The sequence below is a fragment of the Triticum dicoccoides genome, chromosome 1A (genome assembly GCF_002162155.2).
Source record: "Triticum dicoccoides isolate Atlit2015 ecotype Zavitan chromosome 1A, WEW_v2.0, whole genome shotgun sequence".
Taxonomy (NCBI): Eukaryota; Viridiplantae; Streptophyta; class Magnoliopsida; order Poales; family Poaceae; genus Triticum; species Triticum dicoccoides.
The window spans coordinates 347719398-347745394 of NC_041380.1; the positions used below are offsets into that span (position 1 = coordinate 347719398).

General features: G+C 45.3%; 1 long non-coding RNA gene across 3 annotated transcripts; it reads left to right on the forward strand.

Annotated features, from left to right (window-relative positions):
• The first annotated feature begins 517 nt into the window (after positions 1-517).
• LOC119272180 lies at positions 518-8633 on the forward strand. Of its 3 annotated transcripts, none has more exons than XR_005134707.1 (9): positions 518-1087; positions 1676-1811; positions 2691-2769; positions 2893-4852; positions 4928-5031; positions 5107-5171; positions 5491-5650; positions 7324-7433; positions 8138-8633. It is a non-coding gene; the product is annotated as an uncharacterized LOC119272180 (long non-coding RNA). The 3 variants fall into 3 exon arrangements; XR_005134706.1 differs by having other exon boundaries at positions 8226-8633; XR_005134708.1 differs by having other exon boundaries at positions 1683-1811; positions 8226-8633.
• Positions 8634-25997: the final 17364 nt, after the last annotated feature.

The following is a 25997-nucleotide window of genomic DNA, read 5'->3' on the forward strand; positions in this document are numbered from 1 at the left end:
CCATAAGGTCATTTAAATATTGATAAGGTATTATCAATCATATGGGCAGGGAAGACCCCCTGTAAAAAAAAAATACCCGACCCGAATATTATATATATATAATATATATATATATATATATATATATATCTTTATCTTTATCTTTACCTACTAATAAAGCCGCGATCGCTTCTGGTCGTGCGTCATTAGCATTTTTGCATAAAACCCCTTGAAGTTTATATGAATCAACCCGCAGTCCTAATGAAGTCAACCCGAACAGTTAGACAGAGAAAAATCCTCCAAGCGCATCTCGACCTCCAGCGCATCGCCACCCGCTGCCGCGAGCCGCCGCCCGCCGGCCCCAGCCCCGCCACAGGCTACAGCGCGCCGCCACCGCCTACCCCGCCGGCACTCCTACCCCTACCCCAAGTGCCTCCCACGCTCGCTACGTTCTACTGCCGGCGACACTCGACGCCGCGGCCGTTGCCGGCTCCCACACCCGCGGGCCTTTATCTCCACGGCGGCGGCCGCCGCCGCCCTGCTCGTCCAGCGGGCTGGCCCTGTCCATGGGGCGTAGGGGCTACCCGCGCCCTTCGACGCCCGCACGCGCCTCCTTCTGCCCTTCCGCCGCGGACGATGCCGACTTCTCTGAGTCTAATGCGATCCTGGTGGTGGCCACGCCCTGCGAGAGTCTGCTGCTGCTCAGCCCAGCGTCTTGCCGTGGCGGGCGCATGTCGTTGGAGCTCTGGTTGTCGGTTCCAGAGTCGGGTGGTTCCACACAGGGGCGCATATCCCGTTGTGCCACCAATCACTTAATTCGGCTCTCTTGAGCTGCCCGGCTTCGGCGGCGAAGATGATGGCGATGCCTAGGACATAACGGCCACATAGGATGAAACTAGCAGAGATGAAGAAGGCGGTGGTCGTTGGGAGGAGAAGATTGCTCGGAAGCTGGAGGACGTGCACCAGCTGCGGTTGCTGGACAACCGCTACGTTTAGTGGCTGAGGGAATTGTTGGGCTACGAGAATCAGTCGCTGATAAGAGGGCTGAGGCTGAGAAGATCAAGAGGGATCAGAGATTGTGCTCAATTGTTGGTGGTCAGGACGTCAGGTAACAAATTTTCTGGCACATTTTGCTTTCTGAATATTTGGAGGTTGTTTTATAGGCCTTTATAAGTGATTCTTAGATAAATGTATGACTATTTAAGTTGAGCTATCGAAATGTTTCAATTGGATATGTCACGTGAATGAATTTATTTCCTCACTTGCATGAGATGGAGCCATAAAAGGGATATGACTCAGCATCACCACCTTCACTGTTTTGATCTCAGTTTGTCCAACTATGCGCCAACTGAAGTATGACACTAAATCGTCTGTTGTATATTATCTACTCCCAGTGGAGTCCTGAAATTTTAACATACAACTACATTCAATATGTGCCCAATGGATATTTCGTGTGTGCACTAGCATCAGCACACTCAGGATGATTTATGTGTAAGTGGTTCAAATTAAAAATAATAATCTGCATACATAGTTTACTCTGGTTTCCCTCTCTATCTTGCTGGAACAACCCTGCTCGTGATTGGTGTTCCGATGGTGCGCGTTGTGTTGGTCGTAATTGCTGGAAACCTCACTCGGCTTTGCCCATCTAGCCTGAGTTGGTCTTTAAGGCAATGCTTACTAATTTTATTTTGTGAAGTTTGCAGGAGTTATCTGAAGAAAGGACTCACTATCTGGTTAAATGTTCCATTGGATGCCCTTGCAAGAAGGATTGCTGCGGTGGTTCAGCGTCATTACCCCTCCTGCATCAACAATCTGGTGATCCATATGCAAAGGTAGGTAGCTACTGAGGCTCTTATCTATTTCTGCAATTTCAGTGTGGCATGCGAACAGAGCTAATAATGTGTTGTTTTCTTATGCAACCCTATGCAAAACTTACATCATTTTCTGAACAAAGAATAGACTCATATGCCAATGCTGATGCCCGAGTTTCCCTTGAAAGTAGTTTAATAACACCAATATACATAATTCTGGTTTTCATTCCAGTGCTCGATGCTACTACAAAGATGCACACAGTTCACCGATATGATGCTTCTAGCTCCCTGTAAATACAATTATCCATAACGCAAACATTGCATTCAGAAATTGGCATAATGACTTGGCCAAGATGATCTTTTAAACTATGTTTGTCTAGGATTTCTACCTTCCATTCTTGATATAGATGGAAGCTTTCTTTTTGAGAAGGCCGCGGTTAGAACCTCATGGTAGATTGTCGGCAAGATCAAGGCCTACCAGCCCCTTTGCACCGTGCTATATTGTGAGTCCTGAAAAGCCGTTTAGATAACAACAGCAGCATTGTGAATGAGGGAAAAGAGTTTTCCAGTCCTCTTATTTGGAGGTTCACTTTGAAAGAGAACAGCTTTGGTGTGGCACAACTATTCTGTACTATATCGCACAGCTATTGGGGATCGTTCTTTAGTAAAACAAATCTGTACTATATCGCACTTCTATTTGATTGGCGTGGCACAATTATTCATTTTAGGAGAGTTGAGACTTCTATCTCATAAGATATTCAATGGATATTATGTTAAACTATTCTACCTCGGTGTTTGCCCAGAAGAAACAAACTCATGTGAGTGATATTCAGTAGCCTTATAGTAGCTATTTGTGAGTGAGTTCGCCTGCATCCTTAATGTATATTGTGGCTTTCGCAGGTTCAGAAGAGCTATTTTGTGTACATGAGTTGCTACTGGCAGTGGACAGATTGTCTATGCAGAGTGCGTAGAGAAAAAAGTGAGTGGTTCAATTTTATGTGATAGGAATTTTCACAAGGCTCTTAAATTTTGGAGAGAAATAAGCCCATAAAGAATTCAGAACTGTGCTTTAACATGATGCACCATTAACTTATTTTTTTAGATGCTCACATACAAACACAAACGACATCCAGTAGGCGCTTGGAACACCCGACAGATTGAAAGCACAGAAGCAAAGATTTCCAATACGAGGCCACGATGCCCGACAGAGATGTAGCCAATATGTGCCCAATCCTTATTTCTTGATGTTGGAACAACAAGTAAGAGCATGTTCATGTTTACTTATTATGTTTTTTGAGAAATTTATGGGATTTACAAGCTCAAATTATTGACTGCTTCAAAATATGTTTTAACCAAAACTGTTTGCACGATATTTCCCTGGTTCTGCATTCATGGAATTGCTAAAAAAATGAACAAGTTCAGTGATAGTTTTGTTCCTATTAATATTTCGTCCAAGGTGCCAGTTTGTTTCTTAAGTTTTTCTTTTAACTTCAAAATTCAGAGGAAGTCAATGTTTGTTTTATAGTTCAAACCAATCACTGGTAAGATCTATTCCAAAACGATATTGTCTCTTGATGCGAGGTTACCAAAATATATTCTTCATCATGGCCAAAGATAAATTTAATTCCGGGTTAAAAACTTTAGAATAACTGTGTTTATAGATTTTCTAGCTAAGGGTTGCTTTTGTTTAGCTGGAACTCAAATCATAATTAGATGTACCTAAAATGATGATTTCGGCTCCGTGCTAGCTATTTCTGATTTTGAAGCTATCCTTGCACATTACATTATACAAGTTGAAAACTGTGCGGAGTGGAAGTTGGTACTAAAGCGGACTGCTCTTTTTGATCTGCACACAAATTTCTGTTATAATATGTGCCACTCATTTTGTTACCAAGTTGGGATGATTTTTACCACTTTGTTTTAATTCAGTAATTCCCGCGCTCACCTAATATTCTTTTAGGATGCTTCCCATCTCGACAAATTTATCATACCACAATTTATGCATAATGATACTTCCTCTGTCCCAAAATTCTTGTCTTGGATTCGTCTAGATATGGATGTATCTAATATTAAAACATGACTTGATACATCCGTATTTAGACAAATTTAAGACAAGAATTTTGAGACGATGGGAGTAAAATACTCATGGCAGTATGCCAAACGCATTTTAGTATATTCCCGTTGGTTATGTAGTGATTTTTAGCACAAAAATGGGACCCACTGCCATTATAGGTATGAGGAATTACAACCCGGTGCTGGGAGGGGATCGCAAAAGCTGTGTGCTAGAGTGTAATGCACAAGCAATCTGTAGATTTTTTTGGTGGAGGGGCTTAATAAGTCTTTTGCCCCCTCAGGAAACTATGTTCCGTGTTTGGTCCCTCCAGGCATTCCTGTGAGACTCTGCCTCTGATGTAATGACCAAGCTCACCACCTTGGGGTTGATCACATTCGTTGTGAATAGGTGGACGATGTGACCATTATCGACAATGTGGTGAGCAGGAGAAGTGGAAATACAGACTATGACGTACAAGGATTTGTTTCTCCCGTTGCAACGCACGGGCCCTTTTCCTAGTAATAATAATAATAATAATATAATATAATAATAATAATAATATAATAATAATAATAAACCACCGATTGCTTCTGGTCGTACGTCGTCAGCGATCTTACAAAAAAGCCCCTCTATTTTCAAGAATTCAACCTGTAGTCCCTGTTTAAGTGGATCGGGGAAAACGATTCGTTTTTGCACAAAACACCCTGTCGTTTGGATTATTCAACCCGTGGTCCGAGCAAATTTGAGTAGAGAAAAAAACACGACCAAAGGAGGAGAACGGGCTCGCCTCCTCTCCCTCTCGCTCAAGTCCTCGCCGCCGCCACCACCCACGCCGGCAGCTTCCGGCGAGCTCCGACGCCGCGCAGCACGCCCCCCAACTCCCCATAGTCCGCTCCTCCCTACCCTCCGGCCAGATTCTCCGCTCCCGGCCTCTACCGCCCGCTCGAAACGCCACCCCCATGGCTAGGGTTTCGGGCAGGGCTTCGCCGGCGCGTCTCCGGCGGCCCAGGTTCGTCCCTCCTTCCTTCTTGGCTGGGATCCACCACCCCTACACCTCACATTCTCTTCATGTCCTCTGCTGCAGATGCAGATGGAGCACGCCATGGGAATTCCCCATCCACCATGGTCGCCGCCATCAAGGGCTTCTTCACGGAGATGTGGAGGACGCCATGGACCTGCAGCTCCAAGGTTCTATCTTGTCCACATCCCCTCCCCTCCCCTTCCCGTCCCTTCCTCATCTCGTTTCCTTCCCTTCCCATGCAGGTCAACAGGGAGGAACCCTAGCCATAAGCACCTCCTCGGATGACGCCTCTGCTACACCAAGATAGGTCAAGCAACCCCCATCTACTCTCTGTCTCTCCCATTAGCACAAGTCCAGTTTTATTTTGAACAAAATTCTGCTACTACACAAACAAGTCCATTAACAGATCTATTTTTATTTAATTGATATCCTTCCAAACACAAACAGTGTATATATGATGTGCTATTTTCATTTTTGTGCTTTTATTTGTAAGCTCATAAAATAGTTACACTAGAAATGCCATGCAAGTTCTTAGTGAGCGAGTGGATTACACTTGTGTAAACCCAAAAGTGGCAGAGGCGAGTTTCCTCTTAAGCTTTGTAATATTCCTTATTTCTTCTTAACAGAGATATATATGATATCTACATGGCTGCTATGCTACTTTCTTTGTGTGATGAATCATTGTGAGTTTCGAAGAAACTTCCAATGTTACCTCCGCCAAGTTTGCCGGCAGAAGAAGCACATCCATTGAGCCGTTCAATGTCGCCTGCGGTGGCTACACCAGAGGTATGTATCCCCTTGAAAGCTAATCATTTGATAGAAATAGAAGCCCCTATTTCAGTTTATTGTTTCTGAATTGGTGCTACTTCTGATGGCTCTTGTTTCAGTTTATTGTTTCTGAATTTATACTTTGAATTTAGTAGATAGAAGCCCCTGAAATTTGACCCATCTATGTTATGTCACATCCAACAGATAAAATCATATTTTTGTGTGTGTTATGCACCAAGATGGCTTAGCATCAGATGTTACCTATGACAATTTATACTTTGTTTTGTGGAACAATTCATACAAGGGTGCACAATATGGCAAAGTACATACGCAATTCTTGTAATTCTAAAATAATATGTTGCCCAAAACGAACAATTTATGTAGTTGCAAATTTTACTGGAGCGATTTCCACCGAAGGAAGTGATGTTCACAGTCGTAGTTTTATGTTTTGATCTATTTTTCCATTTTTTTACAAGAGCGAACTCTACATGATGCAAGCTAACTCCCAGAGCTTATACACACTAACTGCTACTGACTCCCAAAGTGAACACATTTTATTGGATAACCGCTGGACATTTAGTGGCTAACTGAACAAAATCGATAATGTGTAAATTACTGAAACAAAAAGTGGACCGAGCACACAACGTTGTACTGGTGTGGTTTTTCAGTCGGCTAGCTTCTACAGTCATCCAAGAGTAACACTAACTGCTGGAGCCAGGGTAGAAAGATAATGAATGAATTCTGATTTACAGAATGATCTTGTTAAAGGGTAGAAAGAGCTTTTGTTCAACTTTTCCCTCGGATGTTGGTTTTACTTGCTGATAGTTAATCCCAATGTAACCTGTTTGTATTCATGTATGTAGGAGCTGATAGGCCTTCTTATTTGACTTGTAGATGCACACCAAGCATTTTTCTTTTGATGTACTTTACGCACCTATTTGTTCTGGAGATGCTCCTTTTGTGCATTCATTTCAGACATTATTTTATAACTTCCGTCCATTGAGAAATTCTGATTTAGTTGATTTATCTATGCACTTTGTGTTAAGTAAAGATAACCTTATGTGAAGAACTGAAGATAAGTCAGACAGGGTTACCATAACTTTTGTCCATTCACACAAATGCTGATGGCCGGGTTGTGTTGATCTGATTAGTGTTGGCGGACAATGTAGTTTCCGATTGCTCTTGTTTCAGTTTATTATTTCTGAATTGCCCAGTAGATAGAAGCTCGCTAGATTATGGTGATTAGTCCAACGTTGTTGGATATTTCTTCAATCAACATCAATCTGTGTAACCTTTCATTGGATGTAGGCCACTGGTACCTGCTGCTTTTTTGATAATAGTAAACTCCAGGAGTTCTCAGTTTATACATACTTTCATAGATTTGTGCAGTTCAGACAAGTAATACTAAATTGCTATAATTTTTTGATTTGTGATAGTGACCACCTGCGCATCGTCTCTGTGGCAGCTGTGTGTCGTGGCATACATACTTAAACTCTGAACTCTATTCAATGGTGTTGTAAAAACATTGGCTCATAGGTTTTGTTAGTAACTATTATTCAGAACATTTTCTTTTAACTCAAAGTCATTTGTGATTCACATCGAGAGTGTGGAGGGTTTAAGTCCAGAAATACTAGCTGACTGCCAATGAATTAATGATTAGACATTTTTAATCCTATTTACTTGTCCTCTAGGGTAACCATGGTAGCATCTTGAGCCCAAGAACAGTGTTACTGCCATTTAACGCCGCGATGTTTTAGCTCCAGGAATTTGGACCCTCCTGCGATAAGAATCAGTTGAAAAGGTTGGTCTATGCTACTTCTCTAAGGATGATTAGATGTGCTTTGTTGTTAATTGTAGTGATAGTGACTATGATTGAATTGGTAAGATGACAAATTGACAGTTATTGCCTGATGATCTTACTCTTTTTCGTCACATTGCATACTTCTTAGATGGGAATCATCGAATGTATACATATATGACAGTTATAACTTATAGGGGGGACACCATATTAACTGTATTTTATTCCTGATTGAGCAATCTTATAGGGGGGGGGATTATTTCTTTTATACATCTGGCATCAATTTGTTCCTTATGAGGAAGATTTTCATGTGGTAGTCATATGCTTTGCGTGCAACTGTTTGTATGCTGCAAACCTGGGTTGTGCAGGCAGCATCTGGTTTCTTCATTTGCTATTTTTATGTAGTTATGTTCTTGAAAGCAATTAAAATTTTCATCTTGCACCTGAGACAAACCTAGAATCTAGATCACAAGGGAAATATGATGTGAATCACTTTTTCTATTGTTTCTAAAGTTAGTTATGGTCGTCAGAATTTATTAAGCATCATATCTTTGATATGGCTGTCTACCTTTCCAAAAAGTTGTAGAAATTCTCACTTATTCTGCTTCAAGATGCTATAAGACTAGCTTAATCTGTAGCAAAGAACATTTTCTTACTTAACCTTAGTTTCACTCTGAACTAAATGTGTGTTTTCATCCTTTTTACAGGAAAATTCATGCAACAAGGATTTGACCCTAAACTCTTTTGATTATACAAACTACAAAGTGATCTAATTTCCATTTTCTCCCTATGCAGTCAATCAAAAGTCTTATTGGCACTTCTTGCTGCTACTACATTCATGATGACCACTGTGTCAAGCCTTCCAAGTATCTGCTCTCCTGATGTTTACACAAGGGAGACACTACTAAGGAAGCAGAACATGGAGAAGTTTTCTTGATGTTTACACAAGGGAGATGATACTAAAGAAGCAGATCGCGAAGAAGTTTCAATGAATTAGAGAGTTATAGATGCCAGCTGGTCCTCTACATATCTGTTACCTGATAAAAATAAGAAAAATGCATGTGCTGCATTCATTAGGGCTAATAGCTCTCAATTTTGCCAATGGTAATGGGCTGTTGGGTATCAACCGAATGACAATAGTGGCCTGAGGGGTGGTAACATGGTTGCCTCTTGCGGAATAGCCATTTAGATATTATTTTGTTGTGTAATCTTAATCTCCATCCAAATCATATTTAATTTGTATGTTAATCTTCTCCTGGTGGAACGCATGGGCATGTTTCCTATACCATATGTGTATGATTTAAAATCAATAAGCAACTCAAGGAGTGGGTCCTAGGAAGGAGAGAGAAGGAATTAAAAGGAGCAAATTCGGCTATTATATAAGCAGAAAGGAAATAAAATGTTCCACTCATAAGGAAAGATAAGGAATAAAAAGGAGTAAATTTGGCTCTTATAAAGCAGAAAGGAAAGAAACATAAATTTCGATTGTACTATCATGAGCGAGAAGGAAAGAGAGGGAGTAAAATTCGCTCTTAAAGGAATGGAATTATGAGGAAAAGAGTTAAAGAATGATGCTGTTGTTGGCTGTGAATGGGCTGAGACGAGGGACCAATTAAAATAAATGAGCATCATCGGTTGCACATGCACATATTCAATGGCCCTCCTCTTCTCACATTCACATACAAAAGGTTGGCTGGCACCTTCATATTTTTGATAATGTTTGTTTGAATCTTCTGTGGGTTATTATGCTTGGCCACATTTATATTACATCCAATATTATGTGTACTCATTTGATGTAAGGTTATTTTTAATAACTTTAATATTCAGTTTTTTTGTCGCGGATGAATTGATGAACCGGCGGTCCAACCGGTGACAGCCGCAATGGTTCGGTTGCCTGTTCGGTTCTTAAAAATTTCGATGGCCGTGGAGGAAGAATACGACATAGTTCGCTGCCGGAAACATGCCCAAGTTCATGATAGAGACGAAGAAGGTGATTGTTCAACATCCTACAAATCCGTTTGCATTTAAATATTTTGAATGTAAAAAATGGATTATTTGTTAAACTTTTAAAAAGTATACAACAATTTCACCATCTGTACATCCCATTGAGAACACACACACCACTCCTTTTCCACCCGGTGATAGTACAAGTGGAAGGACACGCCATCGAAGGACATGACTATGACTTTCTCAGTTCTATTCTACATAGTCCAAACAACAACAATCTGATTTTTAAATGCAGACACACAGAGTGTGTTGTTTTTAAGAGAAAGACTATTTCAAATTGTTTTTGGTCTGAAAAAAGGTTCACCATTTTTATATTCAATATTTTCCAAAAAATGTATCAAATTGTTTTTTAAATGGTTGCATTTAAAAATGTTCTATTTTAAAAAAAACTCAATATTTTTGAAAAGCATGTGTTAAAATGATGATATTAGAAAACCCTCATTTATAAAAATATCAGAAATTAAAATTTTTTACTTTCTAAAAAGAAAAAAAATCATGTTTTCGCAAAAAATGAAAAATAAAACCAACTGACAGACAATTCCATGCACAACTACTCTTTCATCAAATGAAGGACGTTTTGCTCTAAAAAGGAAAAACAAATGAAGGACGTTAAGGTGGCTTCTTCACATCCACACATCTTACTCCAACGACACACACAAAGCAGATTTTGTGATTTTTTTGGTCCGTTGCATCGCACGGGCATTTGTACTAGTTACATCAAAGATGGATATCTTATGAGAGCTAACAAACTTTGCATCCCCAAGTCTTCTCTTCGTTTGTTACTTTTGCAGGAATCTCGTGGAGGAGGACTAATGGGACATTTTGGATGCGACAAGACATTCGTTGCGCTCTCCAAGAACTATTATTGGCCCAAGATGTTTCGCGACGTCAACCGCTTCACCAACCGATGCTCTACATGTCGCAAAGCTAAGTATAAAGCTCAATCCCATGGCCTTTATATGCCTCTCCCAATTCCATATCAACCATGGGAAGATATTAGCATGGATTTTGTACTTGGATTGCTTAGAACTAGAAATGGAAAGGATTCGGTATTTGTTGTTGTGGACCGATTCTCTAAGATGGCACATTTCATTCCTTGCAACAAGATAGACGATGCTTCACATGTTGCCAATCTCTTTTGTAGGGAAATATTATGACTACATGGAGTGCCAAAGACGATTGTCTCGGACCGCGACGTCAAGTTCTTGAGTTACTTTTGGAAGACCCTATGCGCCAAGCTCGGAATCAAGCTACTCTTCTCCACGGCGTACCATCCCAAAACCGACGGCCAAACGGAGGTGACCAACCGCACACTCTCCGCTCTACTTCGCGTGTTAATCAAGAAGACATCAGGGAGTGGGAGGAATGTCTACCTATCGCCGAGTTCGCCTACAATTGCACAAGACACTCAACTACCGGCAAGTCCCCCTTCGGGGTCGTTTACGGATTCAACCCATTGCCCCCCTTGGACATTCTCCCTCTACCACTACAGGAGCGCATCAATATGGATGCAAGTGCACGTGTGAACCATCTCAAGAAGGTGCATGAGGATACAAGGCTCACCATCGAGCTCCAAGTACAACGACTTGCGACCAAGCTCAACATCAACAAACACCCCATGGTGTTCAACATTGGAGATCTTGTGTGGCTACACCTTCTCAAGGACCGCTTCCCCCATGAACGCAAGTCCAAACTTCGACCACGAGCGGATGGACCCTTCAAGGTACTTGAACGTTACAACAACAACGCCTACAAGATCGACATTCGATGCGACAAGTACTCCGCGAGCGACATCATCAACGTCAAAGATCTCTCGCCCTACCATGGTGATGAGGATTTCGATCCGAGGTCAGATCTTCCCCAAGGGAGGGGAGATTATGCGGAGCATCCTACGGTCATCCCCATGGACCTACCATCGTCTTACGAAGTGCCAAGAGGACCTATGACTCGAGCTAGAGCTAGAGCTCTCGAGACCGAGGTGACTTCTCTCCTTAGTGATATTACATATGATCCTCTCGAGACATGGCTACTACCTAAGTCCGAGATGTTGTATATGATTAGGTGCCAAGAGGACCCTCACGAAGATGCACGTGAAGACGAACAAGCCGCCAAGTCCACGGATGAAGAGAACCAACGAAAGGAGAAGAAGGCAGCTCCAGGGCCCGGACATCCGGCCCCAGCCCCGGACATCCGGCCGCTGGAGACATCCACTACAGCAACGGTCTAGCAGCCGAAGCTATAGGACCCAGACATCCAGCCCTAGCCCCGGACATCCGGCCCCGCTCCAGCCCGGACATCCGGCCACTGCCCGGAAATCCGACGCCCGTCATAGAACACACCCGAAGCTGAACCACTTCAGCCCGGACATTCGACCACCCCAGCCCGGACATCCGGACCCTCGTGAAGGCCCGAACATCCGGCCCAACGCCCGGACGTCCGGCCCCGTCTGTCTGCGCACAGTAAAGGGCCGAGGCCCATGTACCCTTTCGCCCCCTAGACTATATATACTCTCCTCCTACCTATGTTTTAGGGTTAGCAAAGTAGTAGCTCATTAGAGATAGAGCTTTGCTCATCCATTATGGATCTACTCCACGAGAGAGACCGTGGCCCCTCTTCAGAGAAGATCCCCTTGGATTCAAGACCCCCCTTGGGTGGCCCCATCAAGACCTCCTTTGGAGAAGAACCGATTATCCTGTATCGTCCCTTGTTGATCGTGGATCTTGTATCTCCTTTTGTGTTCATGGATCTAGCGCATGTGTGATCATACTTGTTGGTTTGAGTGTTTCTCTTGTGTTCCCCTTTGTGATTTCCCCTCGTGTTTCCCCTCGTGTTCTTCGTGTTCATCACGAGATCCGCTCCTTTCGTGAAAGATCGTCCATCTAGGGTTCCACCCTACATCACCTATCAAACACTCCTTTATGCTTTCCAGAAAATTCTACATCATTTCTGATCAACAATATGTTATTCACATATACTTACAGAAATGCTACATAGCTCCCATTCACTTTCTTGTAAATACAGGCTTCTCCAAAAGTCTGTATAAAACTATATGCTTTGATCAACTCATCAAAGCATATATTCCAACTCCGAGATGCTTGCACCAGTCCATAGATGGATTGCTGGAGCTTGCACACTTTGTTAGCACCTTTTGGATTGACAAAACCTTCTGGTTGCATCATATACAACTTTTCTTTAATAAATCCATTAAGGAATGTAGTTTTGATATCCATTCGCCAGATTTCATAAAATGCGACAACTACTAACATGATTTGGACAAACTTTTAAGCATCAATACGAGTGAGAAAATCTCATCGTAGTCAACACCTTGAACTTGTCGACAACCTTTTTCGACAATTCGAGCTTTGTAGATAGTAACATTACTATCAGCGTCCATCTTCCTCTTGAACATCCATTTATTCTGAATGACTCAGCGATCATCGGGCAAGTCAATCAAAGTCCATACTTTGTTCTCATACATGGATCCCATCTCAGATTTCATGGCCTTAAGCCATTTTGCGGAATCTGGGCTCGTCATCGCTTCCTCATTGTTCGTAGGTTCGTCATTGTCTAGTAACATGACTTGCAGAAAGGATTACCATACCACTCTGGTGCAGACCATACTCTGGTTGACCTACGAGGTTTGGTAGTAACTTGATCTCAAGTTTCATGATCATTATCATTAACTTCCTCACTAATTGGTGTAGGCATCACTAGAACTAATTCCTGTGATGAACTACTTTCCAATTTGGGAGAAGGTACAATTACCTCATCAAGTTCTACTTTCCTCCCACTCACTTCTTTCAAGAGAAACTCCTTCTCTAGAAAGGATCCACTCTTAGCAACAAAGATCTTGCCTTCAGATCTGTGATAGAAGGTGTACCCAATAGTTTCTTTTGGGTATCTTATGAAGACACACTTCTCCGATTTGGGTTTGAGCTTATCAGGCTGAAACTTTTTCACATAAGCATCGCAACCCCAAACTTTAAGAAACGACAGCTTAGGTTTATTGCTAAACCACAGTTCATACGGTGTCATCTTAACAGATTTTTAGACGGTGCCCTATTTAACGTGAATGTAGCTGTCTCGATAGTGGTAAATCGGTAAGAGACATCATAGATCGCACCATATCTAATAAAGTACGGCTATGACGTTCAGACACACCATTACGCTGTGGTGTTCCAGGTAGCGTGAGTTGTGAAACTATTCGACATTGTTTCAACTGAAGGCCAAACTCGTAACTTAAATATTTGCCTCCACGATCATATCGTAGAAACTTTATTTTCTTGTTACGATGATTCTTAACTTCACTATGAATTTCTTTTAACTTTTCAAATGTTTTAGACTTGTGTTTCATTAAGTAGATATACCAATATCTGCTTAAATCGTCTGTGAAGGTCAGAAAATAACGATACCCGCCACGAGCCTCAACACTCATCAGATCACATACATCAGTATGTATTATTTCCAATAAGTCAGTGGTTCGCTTCATTGTTCCGGAGAATGGAGTCTTAGTCATCTTTCCCATGATGCATGGTTCGCAAGCATCAAATGATTCATAATCAAGTGATTCCAAAAGTCCATCCGCATGGAGTTTCTTCATGCGCTTTACATCAATATGACCTAAACGGCAGTGTCACTAGTATGTTGCACTATCATTATCAACTTTGCATCTTTTGGCATCAATATTATGAATATGTGTATTACTAGGATCAAGATTCAATAAACCATTCACCTTGGGTGTATGACCACAAAAGGTTTTATTCATGTAAACAGAATAACAATTATTCTTTAACTTAAATGAATAACCGTATTGCAATAAACATGATCCAATCATATATATTATGCTCAACGCAAACACCAAATAACATTTATTTTAGGTTCAACACTAATCCCGAAGGTAAATGGAGTGTGCGTTGGTGATCTTATAAACCTTGGAATTACTTCCAGCACACATCATCACCTCGCCCTCAACGAGCCTCTGTTCATTTCGTAACTCCTGTTTCAAGTTACTAATCATAGCAACTGAACCAATATCTAATACCTAGGGGCTACTATGAACACTAGTAAAGTACACATCAATAACATGTATATCATATATACTTTTGTTCACTTTGCCATCCTTCTTATCCACCAAGTATTTAGGGCAGTTCCGCTTCCAGTGACCATTTCCTTTGCAGTAGAAGCACTCAGTTTCAGGCTTGGGTCTAGCTTTGGGCTTCTTCATGGCAGTGGCAACTTGCCATTCTTCTTGAAGTTCCCTTTCTTTCCCTTGCCCTTTTACTTGAAACTAGTGGTCTTGTCAACCATCAACACTTGATGCTTTTCTTGATTTCTACCTTCGCCGATTTTAGCATCGCAAAGAGCTCAGGAATCATTTTACGTCATCCCTTGCATATTATAGTTAATCACTAAGTTCTAGTAACTTGGTGACAGTGACTAGAGAACTCTGTCAATCACTATCTTATCTGGAAGTTTAACTCCCACTTGATTCAAGCAATTATAGTACCTAGACAATCTGAGCACATGCTCACTGGTTGATCTATTCTCCTCCATCTTGTAGGCAAAGTACTGTCAGAGGTCTCATACCTCTCGACACGGGCATGAGTCTGAAAACTAATTTCAACTCTTGGAACATCTTATATGCTCCATGGCATTCAAAACATTTTTGAAGTACCGGTTCTAAGTCGTAAAGCATGGCGCACTAAACTATCAAGTAGTCATCATATTGTGCTTGCCAAACGTTCATAACATCTGCCTCTGCTCCTGCAATAGGTCTGTCACCTAGCAGTGCATCAAGAACATAATTCTTCTATGCAACAATGAGGATAATCCTCAGATCACGGAGCTAGTCCGCATCATTGCTACTAACATCTTTCAACATAGTTTTCTCTAGGAACATATCATAAATAAAATGGGGAAGCTATACGCAAGCAATTGATCTACAACATAGATATGCAAATACTATCAGGACTTATTTCATGATAAATTTAAGTTCAATTAATCATATTACTTAAGAACTCCCACTTAGATAGACATCCCTCTAGTCATCTAAATGATCACGTGATCCATATCAACTAAACCATGTCCGATCATCACGTGAGATGAAGTAGTTCTCGATGGTGAAGATCACTATTGTCAGTGTCAAAACCGGTAGATCTCGGGTAGGGGGTCCCGAACTGTGCGTCTAAGGCGGATGGTAACAGGAGGTAGGGGACACGATGTTTTACCCAGGTTCGGGCCCTCTTGATGAAGGTAAAACCCTACGTCCTGCTCGATTTATTCTTGATGATATGGGTATTACAAGAGTTGATCTACCACGAGATCTGAGAGGCTAAGTCCTAGAAGCTAGCCTATGGTATGATTGTATGTTGTCCTACAGACTAAAACCCTCCGGTTTATATAGACACCGGAGAGGGTTAGGGTTACACAAGGTCGGTTACAAAGGAGGAGATATCCATATCCGTACTGCCTAGCTTGCCTTCCACGCCAAGTAGAGTCCTATCCGGACACGAGACGAAGTCTTCAATCTTGTATCTTCATAGTCCAACAGTCCGGCCAAAGGATATAGTCCGGCTGTCCAGAGACCCCCTAATCTAGGACTCCCTCAGTAGCCCCTGAACCAGGCTTCAATGACGATGAGTCCGGCGTGCAGTGTTGTCTTCGGCATTGCAAGGCGGGTTCCTCCTCCGAGTACACCACGGAAGAGTTTGAATACAAGGATAGTGTCCGACCCTGCAAAATAAGTTCCACATACCACCGTAGAGAGAATAATATTTCCACAAATCTAATTTGCTGACTTGTTTTGGCAACACGACATTATACCATGGCCCGGTGATTATTCGAACCGTTTCCTTTAACTAGCCCCGCACATAACGCGAGGCAGTTTTTTGACACGTCTCGTCAAAGCAGAGATCGTGTTCCCCTAATTATGGGATTCTCATCAATACGGTCATGGGTAAACCAACCGTGCCTAGGACTCCTAGATTTTAGGCAAGTCCCAAACAGCCACTAGGAGGACGCTTGATATTCACCCTCTTTATAAAGGGACAAGGCTTTTACTTTTTCCCCTCCCGTGCTCAATCGAATCCTTCTCCTGCTTCCAGTTCTAACACCCAAAGCACAGGTCAGGTGCTTCGGACCTTCAATCGTGTTCGGATCTAGCCTTCAAGGCCGGTGGATGCCCTCCTCCGTTACGGAAGAGGATATCAAGAAGTTGAGGGAGGCCAGATACCTGACCGCCGAGGTTTCGCATCGGCTGCCTGCCCGAGGGCAGGTCGTCCCTACTCCCGAACCCAACAAGAACGTTGTGTTCATCTCCCACTTCTTCCGAGGTCTAGGCCTCACTCTGGATCCCTTCGTTAGGGGTTTGATGTTCTATTACGGGCTAGATTTCCACGATCTAGCCCCGGACTCCTTTCTCCACATCTCGGCATTTATTGTCGTATGTGAGGCCTTCCTCTGCATTACCCCTCACTTCGGCCTGTGGCTCAAGATCTTTAACGTGAAGCCAAAGATGGTCGAGGGGCAGCATGTAGCGTGCGGAGGCGCATTAATAAGCAAGATCGCTGGAGCTCCATGGCCAAAGGGTTCCTTTCCAGAGGTGTCCGGATTATGGCAACGGGAGTGGTTTTACATCACAGCTCCTAGAAGTGCCAAGTGGGTGGCTGCCCTTGCTTTCCACTCGGGCCCTCCACCACAACGGATGTCATGGATTAGCAGAGGCTGAGCTGGGGTCTAGCCAAGGACGTGCCTATACTGCAGAGCCGCATTCAAGATCTCTTTGAAGGAGATTTCAATCTGGTTATGGTGGTGCAAGTCATGCTGGTTCGTCGAGTCCAGCCTTGCAAATGCCGGCCCCTCCGCATGTGGGAGTTCAACCCAGAAGGACTGCGCACTATTCAGAATTTCCTCGGCCTGACGCACGAGGAGATGTATAAATCATTCTTCGGACCCAAAATAAAGTGTCCGGATACTACCAAGGACATGGGCCTGAGCAGCAACCGCACCGCCGACCAAGTAAGTAATCCTCTAGCCGAACACACCATCTTTCATTTATCATGACGTCATTCTGAGAAATCGCTCTTTGACCAGGACTGGTTAACAAAGGCGAAGATGATTCGGTGTTCGGCCCCCCTTCCCGAGGGTTTGGATAATCCGGTACTGGAAAAGATGCTCGAGCTAGCACCTTGCCCGGAGCCCTCAAAGGAAGATAAAGGGGGGAATAATGAGGGCGAAAGCGGGCCCCCGTTGCTACCAATTCCAACTGAGGGAATGAGCGCCTTCGCGAAGGAGGATAACCAAGGGGAAGAATCTGACCTCCTCTCGCTTCGAGGAAGGAAGAGGACTGCCTCTGAAGATCCGGAAACCAAGGCTTCCAAACGGGAGAAGAAATCTCCAATAGAGGGTCCTGCCTTGGGGGGTGCTCTTGCCGCACAGAGTCCGCGCGGGGATCAGCCCTCTAACGAGCCGCAAGTGATCAAAAAATACTTAATAGTAAAGATATCCTACCTTACTTCCGAGGAAAATAACCGAAGCGTTTATCTTGCAGTTTGGATCTTAGCCCTTCTCAACAGAGCTCGTCTTCAGGGGACCTTCTTCCGGAGATGATGGAGAGCGAAACACCTCCTCCGGACTCTCCCGCTCAAGAAGCGGGCGACCTTGAAGTGTCGTCACGGAGGGCCTCCCTGGATCCGGTGAGGCCAGAAGATACTCCTATGGTCACCCGAAGTCCCCAGTATCCGGCTCTTGAAGAGAGCAAACAGAAGAATCCGACACCATCTGGTATGCGGTCGGATGTACTGAGGGAGCTATTGGAGCGAGCGGCCATCTCAGAAGAACACCGTATGTTGATGGGTACGGTGATGGAAAGAATTTCGTCTGCCGAAAGCGGATTGCATGAAGCCTTTACGAGTCTACTGACGGGCTTTGAGGTACGTGAAATGATATACTTTTTGATAGTACCGCACATTTTTAGGTGTGCCCTATGTAGATAGTAGCCCCTGAGACTCTGGTTGTCGTCGAGAACGGCGGCGAACAGAGGATCATAGTCCCAGGTTAATAACCAAACTGCCTTTATGTGCAGGTGGCTGGAGCTCCGGTGGCTGGCCGGACTCATGAGATTACCAAACTAAAGCGGCAACTGGATGCGGCGGATGCCGACATCGAGCTTGTTAATAAGCGGCTTGATGAGGCACAAGGTAAGTGATATTTTCTGGTGAATGTCACATAGTAAGAGCAGCGTAATGCCAGTATCTTTAATATGTTCTGACTGTAGATGGAGCTGCCACCATGGAGACCCTTCGGGCGAAACTTGCCCGAGCCAAGGAACAAGCAAGAATTAGTAATGCGGCCGCTTTAAAGGCGGCCGAAGACTTAATAGCCGAGAAGGCCGCGCATGGCGAGACTAAAGAGAAGATGGCCGAAATGGATGTAAAGTTAAAAGACACGGCCGACCATTGCTAGTTCCTTGAAGAAGAAAACCAGGCGAAGGCGACGAACCTTGGAAAGGCCACGATGGCAACCAAAGACACCCGCTCTGCCATGAGAGCAAGGAAGGAAGAGCTGCGTGAAGCCGGGGATATTGTGGCTGGAAAGCCTTTTATGCTGCGGAGGAAGTTCGGAGATCCACGGTGTGCTCCTCTGGATCAGCTGTGGAGTTCGGCAGACGCATACTTGGACTTGGCGGCGAGCGCTGTTGATGCGGCCGAATACTTCCGAGATCAGACGGATCGTGAAGTGGACAAGCTGTTCTTGTCGCAATTCAACGTTCTAGAGCGTCCGCTCCCATTGACTGATCAACTTACCGAATGGGCCGAACTCAATAGATTGTCCGGACTCGCCATGCGGTCCGTCGTAGATCATTTGTGGCCGGAGAGGCCGCCGAACAACTATTTCAGCTTGGTGCAACAGTTCCTTGGTGCGGTATCGCGTATTAATGCGATGAAGAGGTCGGCGTGCATAGAAGGCTCATGGATGGCCCTTGCCCATGTCAAAGCATACTGGGCGGAGATGGATGCCACTACTGTTGCGGCACAGGGTTCGGCCATAGGCCGAGTGGCTGCCGAGCACTATTTCGAAGAAGTTCTCGAGGGTGCTCGTTTGATAGAGGCCCAGTGCTCGAAGAATATTATGTTTGAGTGACATGTATTCCCATTGTGAAAACAATGTTTATGAAATTTATTAAGGCTGTATTTATACTTTTGCCTGAAAGTAATATGATGCCTCCTGTGCGGCCGTCTATGTATATATGTATATAACCTGAAAGATTGCAGTCGTCGACTTCAACCCCCACGCATATAATGCGGAGGTGTTTTTGCGGAAGACGCGTGTTCACACTTAATCCAACGTCCTGGTCCTATTAAGGAGGTGATAGCGCAGCGAACGAGGCAACCGGACTATAATGCTTTAACACTTCCACTTAGCCATAGGAGTTTGACGGTGGGGCTACTATATAGCCCCTGGTGGCTCCGCACTCTCCCGAATTTGGGGTGCGTACATGCCTGGCCGGGAAACGGCCCTTTGTTAAGGCGGAGGAATTCTAACATTCCGATAGGTCATCGAGTGGTTGACCAGTCTCACGCTATATCATGACAGTCAATTTTCAGCTTTCTCTACTGAGGTGCTCGTCCGGATGAACCGGGGCACAATCGCAGTAGTTCTCCTGGTGCCGCCTTAGCCGATAGAGCGGAACGTGAGGCAGCAAAACACAGGAGCCGGGCAAACCTAACATTTGACCAAAGACATGATTCGGAGCTGATGCATATAAGGCCAAAGTCGCGACGCCGAACAGTCCCTAAGGTATTCGGTCTTTATGGTATAAACCAGGCCTAAACAGTGCCCTTTGTAAGAAGCCCCTGGTGTCTAGGTACGTGCATTATTCTGACGTGGCCACATGCCAAGACGTCAGCATCCTTCTCAATAGTACTGAGAATCCGAGGGATGTGTATCAACAAGAGACAGTAAGAAAGGTTTACGCAGGGTCTTAATCTAAAAAGAATCCTTGGAACGGGTCCCTGCTGCACGTCTGCGCCTATGTCTCTGTTGTGCCGTATCCTGGACGGGTGTAGCACGATGGTCATCTATAAAAGAGAGGAACTTAGGTGAAAAGTTGTCGTGCAAAAAGGTAGGTTACATTAAAGAAACCATGTACAATTCAAGATGAGCGAAAATTGCCACTTGTTTACGCGCGTGGAGCCCCTTGTTTTTATAACAGGGGTGTGGCCATCGAACCTGTATGGATTACATATAGCTGCGCCGGACTCGTCTGACCGTGTCTGTGGTCTTGACGACCTATCAAATGCTTTAGTTGGTGAGGCTGTTTTAGTGTGTGGCTGCCAAGGCAGTCGCACTCTCTTCGGCGCGCAAGGATCGCTCAATATTTCCACTTATTGTAATGATGCCACATGGACCGGGCATCTTAAGCGTGAGGGAAGCGTAATGCGGTATTACGTTGAAGCGAGCGAAAGCTTCGCGTCCGAGTAGTGCTTGATAGCCACTTTGGAACAGAGCAATGTGGAAGGTTAAATTTTCGCTACGGAAGTTATCGGGGAAGGAATATAACCTCTAGTAGCAGGGAGCTTGTGCAATGAGCCCCTGAGCATGCGTTACTCCTCTAAAGGTAGTATTGTTGTGGCGAATTTTTGTTGGGTCTATCCCCATTTTGCGGACTGTGTCCTGATATATCAGGTTTAGACTACTGCCACCGTCCATCAGGACTCGTGTGAAGAGGTATTCGTCAATTATTGGGTCTAATATCAAGGCAGCCCATCCTGCACGCCGGATACTTGCTGAGTAATCCCGATGGTCGAAAGTGATCGGTTGAGACGACCAGTGGTAGGACTCCGCGGTGATAGGCCCTTGGGCATATTTCTCTGGGAGTGCCACTCTGTTTCTCCCCTTGATCACGTGTAACACGTTTACTGTTTTGACTTCTGGTGGAAATTTCTTTTGTTCCCTAGTGTCTTGCTTGAGAGTCCCATCCTCGTCTTCGCTTGGTGTATCCCCCCCCTTATGTACGACGTTGAGCTTGCCGGACTGCTTGAAGACCCAACATTCTCTGTGGGCATGATTTGCAGGTTTATCGGGGGTGCTATGGATCTGACATATTTGGTCCAGAATTTTGTTTAAGCTGGACAGTTCATCTCTGGCGCCTTTAGGGGGCGGCTTTTGTTGACCTGGCCAAGAGCTTCTGAATCCGGCGTTTACTGCCGTGCTCTTCGGGGTGTCTTCTTTATTCCGGCGCTTATTATTTTTGCTGCGTCGTGATTTCCCGTTTCCGTCTCTATCTTCGGATGTACTTGGGTCGCTAGTGCTGCATCGGGCTAGCCAGCTGTCCTCGCTCGCGCAAAAGTGGGTCATGAGGCTTGTTAATGCTGCCATTGTTCTCGACTTTTCTTGGCCGAGGTGTCTGGCGAGCCATTCGTCTCGGACACTGTGCTTAAAGGCTGCCAAGGCTTCGGGGTCCGGACTGTCGACTATTTGGTTCTTTTTAGTAAGAAACCTATTCCAAAGCTTTCGGGCTGACTCTCCGGGCTGTTGAGTTATATGACTCAAATCGTCCGCATCCGGAGGTCGGACATAAGTCCCTTGAAAATTCGCCCGAAAAGCATCTTCGAGCTCTTCCCAGCTTCCAATGGAGCTTTCGGGGAGGCTTTTAAGCCAGTGCCGAGCTGGCCCTTTGAGCTTGAGGGATAAGTACTTGATGGCGTGGAGATCATCTCCTCGAGCCATATGGATATTGGAGGATATAGTCCTCAATCCAGACCCCAGGGTCTGTTGTTCTGTCGTATGCCTCTATGTTTATGGGTTTGAATCCCTCTGGAAATTCATGGTCCAGCACCTCGTCGGTGAAACATAGGGGGGGGTGCGGCACCCCTGTATCTGGGTGTACCGCGTTCTTCGGATGTTTGTTGTGTTGCATCGTACGTTGGAGCGCGCTTGCGTGGTCCATAGATGGATCTGGTTACGCCGTCCTTTTGATGCAAGCCCTCGCGTGGATCGCGTATTGGCTTATGTGCGACGTTTTTTGCCGCTCTATGTTGGCCATGAGGTCGTCTATCCGGCCAGATGGCCATTTTAATTTTTGGTTGCGGGGGATCTAAGGCCTCCTCATCGAATTCAGGTAGCAACTTCTGCTTCGGGTAGCTCTTGGTGGGGCGATTACCGCCGTACTTTGCTGCTGTGTTGAGTACTTTACTCCATCTGATTCTGAGTGTGTCTTGCGCAGCTTTGAGCCTTTGCTTCTGCTTTTTTAGACTCCTCGCGGTTGCAACAAGCCTTTGGTGGGCATTCTGTTGCTTTAGGTGTCTGTCCGGTGTGATGTCGTCCGGACTATTATCTTTGACGGAGTCGGGTTGTTCGGTTTGATTATCCGAGTTGCCGTGGACAAGCGATGGTTCGCCCCGCTCTAACGCTGGGTCTATATGATCGTTGTTTCTACTGAGGCGGGATTTGGAGCGGCGCTTACGCCGCCGCTTTGACTGCTTCTCGAGGGGACAACCCTTTGTTGCATCCTTCCGTTCCTTGTCGTCGTTTTCTTTTGGTGTGTCCACCATGTATACGTCATGTGATGAAGTGGGCGTCCAGTGCCCTGTGGGCAGTGTTTCCTGCTCGTCTCCTGCATCGTCGTCCATACCGTCGATGTTTTCGGAGTCGAAGTCGAGCATGTCGGTTAAATCGTCGACAGTGGCTACAAAGTGGGTGGTGGGTGGGTGGCCAATTTCTTCATCATCCGCATCCCAATCCTGCCGGACATAGTTCGGCCAGGATCCTCCTGACAAGGAGAGAGACCTTAATGAGTTCAGTACGTTGCCAAAGGGCGAGTGCTGAAAAATATCCACGGAGGTAAACTCCATGATCGGGATTCGATAGGCACGAGCGCAAGCGGTTCAGAGTCTGTGGCCGAAGAAGGATCCGGCAATTTGACAACACGGCTCTCGTGAAGGGTAAGGTCGATATTCGGCTCGATCGCCGCTGAGGGTACGGCCTCCATGGCGGGGTCTATCCACCCGTCCATGGGTGGCGCGATCGGCTTCAGATTGAGGGTCGGAGTGGTTGCCGGTGCGATTTCCTCGACATCGTCCGATGGCAGAGCCAAATCATGCTCATCGTGACCGTGCGGCACACTCGGCAGGGGCTCGAATCCGTCGAAGATCAAGTCTCCGCGGACATCGGCCGTGTAGTTTAAGCTTCCAAATCTGACCTGATGGCCAGGGGCGTAGCTTTCAATCTGCTTCAGATGGCCGAGCGAGTTGGCCCGCAGTGCGAAGCCGCCGAACACAAAGATCTATCCGGGGAGAAAAGTCTCACCCTGGACTACATCGCTATCGATGATCGTAGGAGCCATCAAGCCTAACAGTGACGACACAGAGGAACTCTCAATGAAAGCACCAATGGCGGTGTCAAAACTGGCGGATCTCGGGTAGGGTGTCCCGAACTGTGCATCTAAGGCGGATGGTAACAGGAGGCAGGGGACATGATGTTTTACCAAGGTTCGGGCCCTCTTGATGGGGGTAAAACCCTACGTCCTGCTTGATTTATTCTTGATGATATGGGTATTACAAGAGTTGATCTACCACGAGATTTGAGAGGCTAAACCCTAGAAGCTAGCCTATGGTATGATTGTATGTTGTCCTACGGACTAAAACCCTCCGGTTTATATAGACACCGGAGAGGTTTAGGGTTACACAAGGTCGGTTACAAAGGAGGAGATATCCATATCCGTACTGCCTAGCTCGCCTTCCATGCCAAGTAGAGTCCTATCCGGACACGGGATGAAGTCTTCAATCTTGTATCTTCATAGTCCAACAGTCCGGCCAAAGGATATAGTCCGGCTGTCCGGAGACCCCCTAATCCAGGACTCCCTCAACTATGTTGATCATATCTACTATATGGTTCACGCTCAACCTTTCGGTCTTAGTGTTTCGAGGCCATATCTGCATATGCTAGGCTCGTCAAGTTTAACCCAAGTATTCCGCGTGTGCAAAATTGGCTTGCACCCGTTGTATGTGAGCATAGAGCTTATCACACCCGATCATCACGTGGTGTCTCAGCACGAAGAACTGTCGCAACGGTGCATACTCAGGGAGAACACTTATACCTTGAAATTTTAGTAAGGGATCATCTCATAATGCTACTGTCGTACTAAGCAAAATAAGTTGCATAAAAGATAAACATCATATGCAATCAAAATATGTGACATGATATGGCCATCATCATCTTGTGCCTTAGATCTCCATCTCCAAAGTACCGCCATGATCTCCATCGTCACCGACATGACACCATGATCTCCATCATCTTAATCTCTATCAACGTGTCATCACATGGTCGTCTCGCCAACTATTGCTTTTGCAACTATTGCTATCTCATAGTGATAAAGTAAAGCAATTATATGGCGCTTGCATCTTATGCAATAAAGAGACAACCATAAGGCTCCTGTCAGTTGCCAATAACTTTAACAAAACATGATCATCTCATACAACAATTTATATCTCATCACGTCTTGACCATATCACATCACAACATACCCTGCAAAAACAAGTTAGACGTCCTCTACTTTGTTGTTGCAAGTTTTACGTGGCTGCTACGGGCTTCTAGCAAGAACCGCTCTTACCTACGCATCAAAACCACAACGATTTTTTGTCAAGTGTGATGTTTTAACCTTCAACAAGGACCGGGCATAGTCAAACTCGATTCAACTAAACCTGGAGAAACAGACACCCACTAGCCACCTGTGTGCGAAGCATGGCGGTAGAACCAGTCTCATGAACGCGGTCATGTAATGTCAGTCTGGGCTGCTGTTGGGGAACGTAGTAATTTCAAAAAAATTCCTACGCACACACATGATCATGGTGATGCATAGCAATGAGAGGGGAGAGTGTTGTCCACATACCCTCATAGACCGAAAGCGGAAGCGTTTGCAGAACGCGGTTGATGTAGTCGTATGTCTTCACGATCTGACCGATCAAGTACCGAACGTACGGCACCTCCGAGTTCAGCACACATTCAGCTCGATGACGTCCCTCGGACTCCGATCCAGCCAAGATTTGAGGGAGAGTTCCGTCAGCACGACGGCGTGGTGACGATGATGATGTTCTACCATGTAGGGCTTCGCCTAACCACCGCTACAATATTATCGAGGTGGACTATGGTGGAGGGGGGCACCGCACACGGCTAAGAGATCCAAGAGATCAATTGTTCTCTAGAGGTGCCCCCCTGCCCCCATATATAAAGGAGCAAGGGGGGAAAGGCGGCCGGCCAGGAGGAGGCGCGCCAGGGAGGAGTCCTACTCCCACTGGGAGTAGGACTCCCTCCTTTCCTAGTTGGAGTAGGAGAAGGGGGAAGGAGGAGGGAGAGATGAAGGAAAGGGGCGCGCCGCCCCCTCCTTGTCCAATTCGGACTAGAGGGGTAGGGGGTGCGCGGCCTGCCCTGTCCGCCCCTCCTCTTCTCCACTAAGGCTCATCTTGGCCCATTAACCCCCCCCCCTTCGGGGGGGGGGGGGTCCGGAACCCCCGATACTCCGGTAAAATCCTGATTTCACCCGGAACACTTTGATATCCACAT